Here is an 8692-nt window from a genome sequence, read left to right as displayed (position 1 = left end):
ATTATAACTTTCAGAAAAAATGGGTATTTTTAAAATGAAATTTTCTTGAATATACGTTATAACATGTAGATTCCGAATATACTAAATTTTTGGGGGGGAAATAAATATTTCGGAAACGATACTGTCGCACGATTGAATTTCCCCTTTTTGTTATTCGATACCTAACCATTTCTTTTTAAAATGTCCATATTTAAATTAGAACTATCTTTCATATTTTATGTTAGGAGCTTTGTTTTTAATTTTGGTTTAAACACAAGCTTCATTTTGAAGAGGTTATGCATTTTATTAAATCTCTCTCTAAGCATTTGATTACTTTCAAAATTAATTTAAAGCAGTCTGTATTCCTCTTGATAAATGTGGGCATAGAAGGGGTCCTTACAAATATAATAATAGTCACATTTCTAAGGCGGCGAGCTGGCAGAAACGAAAGCACGCCGGGCGAAATGCTTAGCGGTATTTCGTCTGTTTTTACGTCGACTTTGCCTTTCATCCATTCGGGGTCGATGAATTAAGTATCAGTTGCGTACTGAGGTCGATCTAATAGACTGGCCTCTCTCCCCCAAATTTTCGGGCCTTGTGCCTAGAGTAGAAAAGAATAATAGGGATGTAACTAACGTTTTTTTAATGTCTGTATGAAAACTAAAACTATAGTCATAGTGTTTCAATTTTTACAGCATGATTGACATAGAGCAACTCCAACCTCTGCTCAACAGACATTCTTGCCTCCGTACTATGTTCACTCCCCCCTCCCCAAGCTACTCGTGTGACCTCTGCCTCTTGGTGCTAGTTGGTCTTATGTCACCTACATACACCTTCACCTCAGCACACCTATTTCACTTGTGTCTCTCTCTACTTCTAGGCACTCCTGTTATGTCAACATCCAGCTGCTCTCATTTCTATGTCTAGTCTTCTAGAACATCAGCTTTATAATGCACTGGCTGTTCTTGTGTCACCTCCCTTGGGCACACATTTCACTATGCTCTTCTCTTGGCACCCACATTGTGCCAACTCTTGCTACTCTCACTAATGATTACCCTTTGTCCTTCTCCAAAACATCAACTTTGGAAACCTTTCTCAGCATGTTTCCTTGCAGTTGTTCAAGAACAACAAACACTTCAACTTCAATAGTCTTGGGGAGCATGTGAAGGCTACAAGTATAGATCAACCAGAACAAGCCATTTGAAATAAACAGTGAAATGTTTCAGTTTTATTCTGTAGTTGTGAACCCCTGGTAACATGTTGCAAACTGGACTCTTTGAAACCTGTAATTCTCATTATGTTGATTCTAAAATCTAAAGAATTTTTCAATTTCTTTTCATTAAGGCATAGAAATTAAGTATATTTTAGGCAAACCTGTTAAATGCTGAAATTGTTTATGCATGCGCATGTATATATATATATATATATATATATATATATATATATATATATATATATGTGTGTGTGTGTGTGTGTGTATCTTGTTTCCATCATTGAACTGCAGCCATGTTTTTATATTACACTAGCCAGCACACATATTGATGCTTTTAGCATATACATCTATTTTTGATATTATTTGGTAAATATCACACTAGTTTTGTCCTATCAACTCCAATTAATGCTGTTAATTCATTTCCTATTAGAATAAACCATATATTACTAAATCAATTTATTTTAGCCCCAAAACTTGGAGGAACGGAATTGTACAGAGTTGGTGTCTACTTTTGGCTTCTGATGCAATAAATTCTCTTGACAAAACACGAAAAACTTAAAGCAGGGATTTTTGATGACTTTTAGATAAAAGAACTTACAAAACTCCACACATTTCGTAGTCATTTGACAGCACTGAGTTGGTGCATTGGTGCTGAAAAATCACACACACACACATGCTTGTGCAGAAGAGAGAGGGGTTGCTGAAAAGTTCCTGGCTTTGGAAATATTGGAAATAAAAGAAAATACAGGAGGATCAGTTATTTTATTTTAGTTGATCTATATTCCCATCTCTGATTCACACACTTATTGCAGCAGTCCTTCAGTTTTTCTAAGCACTGTAAAAGAAGTTTGAAGGTTGGGCCTCCAACCAGGCCTTTTACAATACCCTTAAGGGCAAGAACTTTTCAGCATCCCTCCCCCCATACTATTTGTCAAAAATTCCCTTTGGCAACCACGAACACTTGCTCTTCACTTCTAATAAGCTTTGCTTTAATATGAATGTCAAGGTCCCTTGCTTTCACAGGCATTTAGATCTTTTTAAAAAGCTTAATGATTTTAGTAAGGAGAAAAGTGTCATTAGGGATAAATTCAGTAGAAGAATAGCTGAGCATTATTAGTTAATCAAAACTGAATGTTTTAATTTTTTTTAGTCACTACCACAATACACCCAAAGAATAACTTAACTTCTAAGGCACTGAAATGTAAGGTTCAGTTGGAGTCTTAATTTCAGTGCATCAGTGAATATGTCAACTTATTAAAAAAGGGTATGCAGTATCTTCAAAACTAGAACTGACGGCAAAATTTGTACATTTGGAATTGTTACCCTAAATATACCCATAAGTAAAACAGCTACTAAAACAGCATAGTTGTTTTATTTTTATGCTCATGTTATGTTGTTGGCACTCTGTCGCTTACGACGTTGAGGGTTCCAGTTGATCCGATCAATGGAACAGCCTGCTCGTGAAATTAACATGCAAGTGGCTGAGCACTCCACAGACACGTGTACCCTTAACGTAGTTCTCGGGGATATTCAACGTGACACAGGATGTGACAAGGCTGGGCAGATATGGACTCCATCATGAAGGAGTTTCTTTTGTAACCATGCGCTTCCAGGTTTGATCCCATTAGACAGCACTTTAAGCTAGTACCTTCTACTGCAGCCTCGGTTGACCAATATTTTGTGGCTGAAGTTTGGTGCACTGAAAAACTATGTAATTCAATGAATGTAAATTAATAAAATAGGTATCAGACTGAAATGAATGACTAAAATCCAGCATGAATGCAGACCAGTGACTGAAACTAATGGTGGTGGTGATGAAGATTCGGATGTGTAATATCTATGATCATATTACATGTCTATACACCACTCTACCCTTTTCTTCATTACTTTCATCTACCACCCACCCCTATCCTATTGATATATCTCCCTTGCTATTGCTTTCTCCTTCTCCCATCAGACTACTTGTGTGAGGAGAGGAGTGGTATCATATTTGATCTTTCCATATTCAATCCCTCACTATAACCCCTACTTTATTGCTGGTCATTACTCTCTCCCTCACCATCACTTCCCATCTTTCGTTACTGACATCCATCACTCCCACTCAGCAACATCCAACTTCATTGCTCCCTACCATTCCCCCCCAAACCTCATTGGTCATATCCATCCATCTGTCTGGCTGTCTCTCTCAGTACTCTCTCTTTGCTATCACTCTGTCTTCCTTTATCACACACTAATGCTGTTTCTATTCAATCTCCTTAACAATTATCTTGTATCACACTCCTACTAATTTCTTTCCAGTATCATCTTCCCATTCTTTTCCCTCTGGTTATCTTTTGATTACACTTTATCACTCTCTCATTCTGATGCTCTTTCATCACTTTCTCTTCTATCTGCTTGCAGTGATAGTGATGGTGCATGACAACATAGGGCAGAGAGAACTCTTTAGTCTTGCCAAGGACAAAACCACCTCATTAGTGCTGGTGCCCTGATAAAATGCATCCAGTACATGCTGTGAAGTGGCTGGTGATAATAAAGACACCTAACCAGAGAATCCATGCCAAAAATGGAATATATAAGTGGTTCGTTGACCTATTGAGTAGAGCAGTAACTGTGAATAAGAACTGACCCAGACTGTGATGATCTGTCCAGTCTAATCCAGCATAGGAAATTGGGTGAAAATTGATGAGTGATGATGATGCTTAGGAAGTCAAGGTCCTAAGTTCCATGCCAATTTTTCAAACTTTGCTAAGTATGAAACTCTAGACCCTGGAGTCATTACTGTGGTGTTTTGACTAATAAGAAAAATATATTAATTCTGTTTTATGGATTGGGTTCTGTGTCTTCTATTTGCAAAACCAAACTTACACACACACACATACACGTGCGTATATGTACACATGTATATGAGAGAAAGAGACACAGAGATGGGTATAGAAAAAATCTATTTTTGGAAGTCTGGTTGAAAGCAGTGTGTGGCAAGGAAGTGAATGTATTCAAGTGGAACCAGAAATTTGTCTAAAGGCTAATCCAGATATATGTACATAATGACCCTATAAGCAATTAACTTTTATATTAGATTAAAGCTGAATGAGTACAGCATGCAAATGATTTGTTTTTGGACTTGATAATTAATTCAATTTGAATCAATTTATTATCTATTTGGGGAAAGTTATCCGTGTTAAACTATCATCCTGTCCAGTGGTAGATATCTTCTCTGCTTAAGACTACCAGAAATAACTAAGTACAATCCCACTGTACCCCAAGGCTGTCTAAAAGGACAGACTTCCTTTTTCTGTTTTTTATCTTTTACTTATTTCAGTCATTGGACTACAGAAATGCTAGGGTACCACCTTGAAGGGCTTCGGTAGAATGAATCAATCCCAGTACTTTCTTTTTTTAAGCCTGGTACTTACTTTATAGGTCTGTTTTGCTGAACTGCTAGGTTATGAGGATGTAAATAAGCCAACACTGGTTGTCAAGCAGTGGCAGGGAGACATACACGAAGATATACATACACATATGGTAGGCATCTTTCAGTTTCTGCTGACTGAATACACTCATTAGTCTTTTGTTGGCCCAGGGCTATAGTGGGTGCTACACAGTGGGCCTGAACTTAGAACCATATGGTTGGGAAGCAAACTTCTTTCCATGTAGCCATACCTATTTTGTTGTAAACTTTTATTATTTTTTTTTTAATCTTTCAAATACAAATAATTTCAGGAGTTAATTGATAATTTTAACACGAAATTTGAGTTTTTCTTTCAAATTCACTTTCCCAGTTGGATATCAAATAAAATAAAAACAGAATTCTCTCTTCATTTTCAGTATCCAGTGAGCAGACGAGTTCTACTTGACTGAAAGTAGAAAATTCTACTAATTATGATACTGCTTCAACAAACGACTAATTGTGTGCTTTATCACTGAATCATTTGATTCTATAAAAAAATAACGAGTTTTTATAATATATAAAATAGTTTTTCTCTTATCTTTTAATTTGATGTTTGTGTAAAAAAATATTTTAAACTTTATTTTTCTTTTATTTCTAGGTAAGTAAGAACATTTAGAAATCTTCATGTAAGTCAAAATATATTATTTTTCTCTAATTTCACTCTGTAACAGACGCATCCTCCTACATACACACACATGTGCATGCACACAGACTACTCTAGAAAAAGTGCCCAACACATATGAATATGTGTGTACATGATATCAAGGCACAAATAGATGGAGAGCATTAAACTCATCTAAGAATCAAACAAAAACACACAGACTAATGTTGAGCCAGAGCTTATGTTATTAATACATGGTTTCAATATTCTCATTCATTTTTCTACTATCCTTAGGAAATATTCTGGTCAAAATGATGTGAATATGTTTTATCTCCTTTGAAATAACTGATAAACATGACTTCTTGTGCCTTTCTCTGATATTACTCTGCAATTTCTCAATGAATTTCTTGGAAGTTACTCTCACCAAGATCCATTAAATCTTCAATATAATTTCTAAAAAGAAAATCATCCCTTTGCCTTTGTGTAGGCGTTGGAAAAGAAGAAAAAACATTCTGCATCAAAGACCAAGCCTAAGAAAACCCTTTTCTTCTACAAAAGCTGCAACAATGCAAAAGCTTATGTTGTTGTGCAATAGAATGTATACCCATCAAATACTTTTCTTGGATCCCATTACTTTTTCCATACATGTGTGCATGTGCATAGAGAATAACACCCTTTTCATGCCTCATGCATTAGCTATCGTGCTTGTGATCTGTGCCTAAAATAAGAATTCTACTCCTGCTGGGCATTCAGAAGCTAAATATACGTAAACTTAAAACATACTTACCTGCATACAAACACACACGGATAAAAGTTTGCTTATGCTTGCATATACACACAGGCACACACTTTTTGTGGTTTTCGCGTTAGCATGGTTCTAAATGGAACATGCTAATATTTATTTACGTTTCTTTTATGTAGCAACAGCTTAAATTGTTGAGTGAAAAAGAACTGCTTAATATACGAGGAATCCCCCATCCCCAATATTCTCCTACTTGATATACAAGGGACCCCCACACACAGACTTTAATTAACTAACACTTCTTGGTTTTCACTTACTGATTATCAGATTAAATTACAGGATCATGTTTGTGTAGTATGTAAAGTCAACCTGTACTTGAAAAAGTTTGTTAGTGAAATATTTTATCAATTGTCAAGGCCGCCAGTAAAGAAAGAGTTACTTCCCTTATAAGAACAATTGTTCCCTTAGATTTGTGTTTTTTTTACGCAGTTTTCTTTTTTTCCATTTTAGTCGATCTGTATTACTAAATTAACGTTTTAACTCAGCAGGTAAAATGCACTTTGCAGCGCGAAATATTTCTGACTGCAGTAAAATCTATTGAAAAATATCTACGTGCAAGTTTCTTGCTTTGTTTTCCATACAAGACACCTCCTTTTTCTTTCTTCGATATATTTCTTTCGGTGCGGTAGTGGGGGGAGAGCGCAGTTTTCAAGTGCGTTGTGTAGTAGTGCTTGGTTAGGTCGTGGCTTGCCTTATGAGGCACAGGATTATTGGAGAGAGAGGGTAAAATGTGGTTGTATTTTATATACTGGCAGATGCACAGCAATATGTTCTCTCTCTCTCTCTCTCTCTCTCTCTCTCTCTCTCACGCACAAGAATTAGCAAATTTGAATGGATTACATACTGAAAACGTTGTGAGTGATGCCAGTCTCAAAGGAAAATGTTTATGGTTCCCAATCTGTTACTTGGTTGATATTTATTTTATAAGTGCTATAATGTTAGAATAGTTTGTTAGAGAACCAATTATTTTATCTTTCAATTGTTCTGTCACTCACAAACGTAGAACCAGTATTGAAATTAAATTATATATAGATAAATAAACTAGTATGAGCATGAATTGTGTTAAGAAATTCATTAAAACCTATGTATTAGTTTTCCCATTCAATCAGCTATTATTTCTGTATAGTTCATTTTTTTTATATAAAAAGGAAATTTACTCCAAGAATAGATGTAACGAAAATTATATGGCTTTTGTAATGCATTTTAAAAAATATATGTTACAATATCTTGTTACTGTCTCCACTATCTGAAAATAAATGCTTTTATCAAAAAAAGATGCACAATTTATACTATGCATATACTATTTCCTATTGGAAAGTGAAGCAGTAACCAATCAAGAATGATTATTAAATAGGCGACTCTAAAAGAAATCAATTTAATGTCATGCACTGAATGTTTTTTTTCTTTTCTTGACAAAAATATGTTCAACTAACTATCACTGCACTTGCATATGTGCACAATCTCCCCTCTCTTACATGCATGGAGGAAAGAATAACGACAGACGTTAAACTTCATAAAGGTTGCAGATATTTCCAGAATATTTGATTACTACTGCACATTTTACAAGCAGCTTAGAATTTTTAAGAGGATTAACTCTTGATTAATTCTTTAACGAGTGTTGATAAGAAATCAGTCATTATACATCTGCAAGCAACTCAAAGACTTCAATACAGATTTGAACTTGAGGTATATCTTTATAAGCAACAAGATTATACAATATTTCTTTTAATTTTGTTTTTAAACTTTTAAGTTAAACTAAACTGAGAAATGGTTCTAAGTACACAAGTCTTTTCTTTGTTTCTGAGAGGAATCAGCATGTATTGATGACAAAAACGATGATACTAGATCTATATTTAGAGAGGAATCTGAATGACTTCTAATCTGGTCTCAATAACATCATTAATCTGTCTGAAAAGAAGCTGGAATTACAAAAGATTCTGAGAGTTCAAAAATTTGTTGTTATTTTTATTTTAATTTTAATGTTACATCAGTTTTTATTGTGATAGCGTTTTGTTGCTTATTCTTATGAATTGTTGCCTCAAATAAAATTACACTTTAACAGCTTAATGTGAATCATTGCTCAACTCCAAACTGGGAGTATCAATTTTCTTTTGTTTTTACCATTTAGTCAGACAGGAAAGTGCAGTGTCCAGGGCTATCTTATTATAGCAACATTATAGGCCCCTGGGTAAACAAAGGCACTGTGTCCTATAGTATTTATTGACAGCATACATAGATCATAACTGGGCACTGAGACTTGTGAGCCCTAACCCACTCTTGGCAACAGTCCAGTGTACCCATGCCTTTACTTTTTCAAAGCCTCATAGTCTATGTCAGTGGTTCTCAACCATTTTTTTTTTACCTGTAGACTGCTTTGATTACTATTTTGCTTTGGTGGACCCCCATAGCCATTTCATGTTTAAAAACTAGTTTTATAGAAACTTCTTTCAAAATTCCTATTTTGTTTCTCACTCATTCACTTGTGTATGTTTGCAATAGTGCTCTCTGAGAAAACATTTCAGTGGCTGGAAACATGTTGGACTGTTTTAAGTGTTAGAGAAAGAAATCTAGTTGTTTCTTACAATAAATACATCTAAAGCAAAGTTTTTTCATTAACCCCTAAAATACTACCATGGACCCCCCCCCCCC

At 35.1% G+C, this 8692-nt stretch overlaps 1 protein-coding gene across 20 annotated transcripts in view; it reads left to right on the top strand.

The window, feature by feature from the left end:
- LOC106881120 (rap guanine nucleotide exchange factor 6) overlaps positions 1 to 8692 on the top strand; it is a 453933-nt gene that overhangs the window by 283048 nt on the left and 162193 nt on the right. The window contains exon 1 of one of the 20 annotated variants that reach the window (XM_052966979.1): positions 5244 to 5266. The exons of the other annotated variants lie outside the window; for them this stretch is intronic. The gene's annotated coding sequence lies outside the window, so the exon portion shown is untranslated. Of the gene's footprint in view, positions 1 to 5243; positions 5267 to 8692 lie in introns of those variants that run through there. 20 annotated transcript variants of the gene reach the window in all.

This window comes from Octopus bimaculoides, chromosome 4, assembly GCF_001194135.2.
Source record: "Octopus bimaculoides isolate UCB-OBI-ISO-001 chromosome 4, ASM119413v2, whole genome shotgun sequence".
Classification (NCBI taxonomy): Eukaryota; Metazoa; Mollusca; class Cephalopoda; order Octopoda; family Octopodidae; genus Octopus; species Octopus bimaculoides.
Note: the sequence above shows the minus strand (reverse complement) of the source record. Positions and strands in the feature narration are given on the sequence as shown.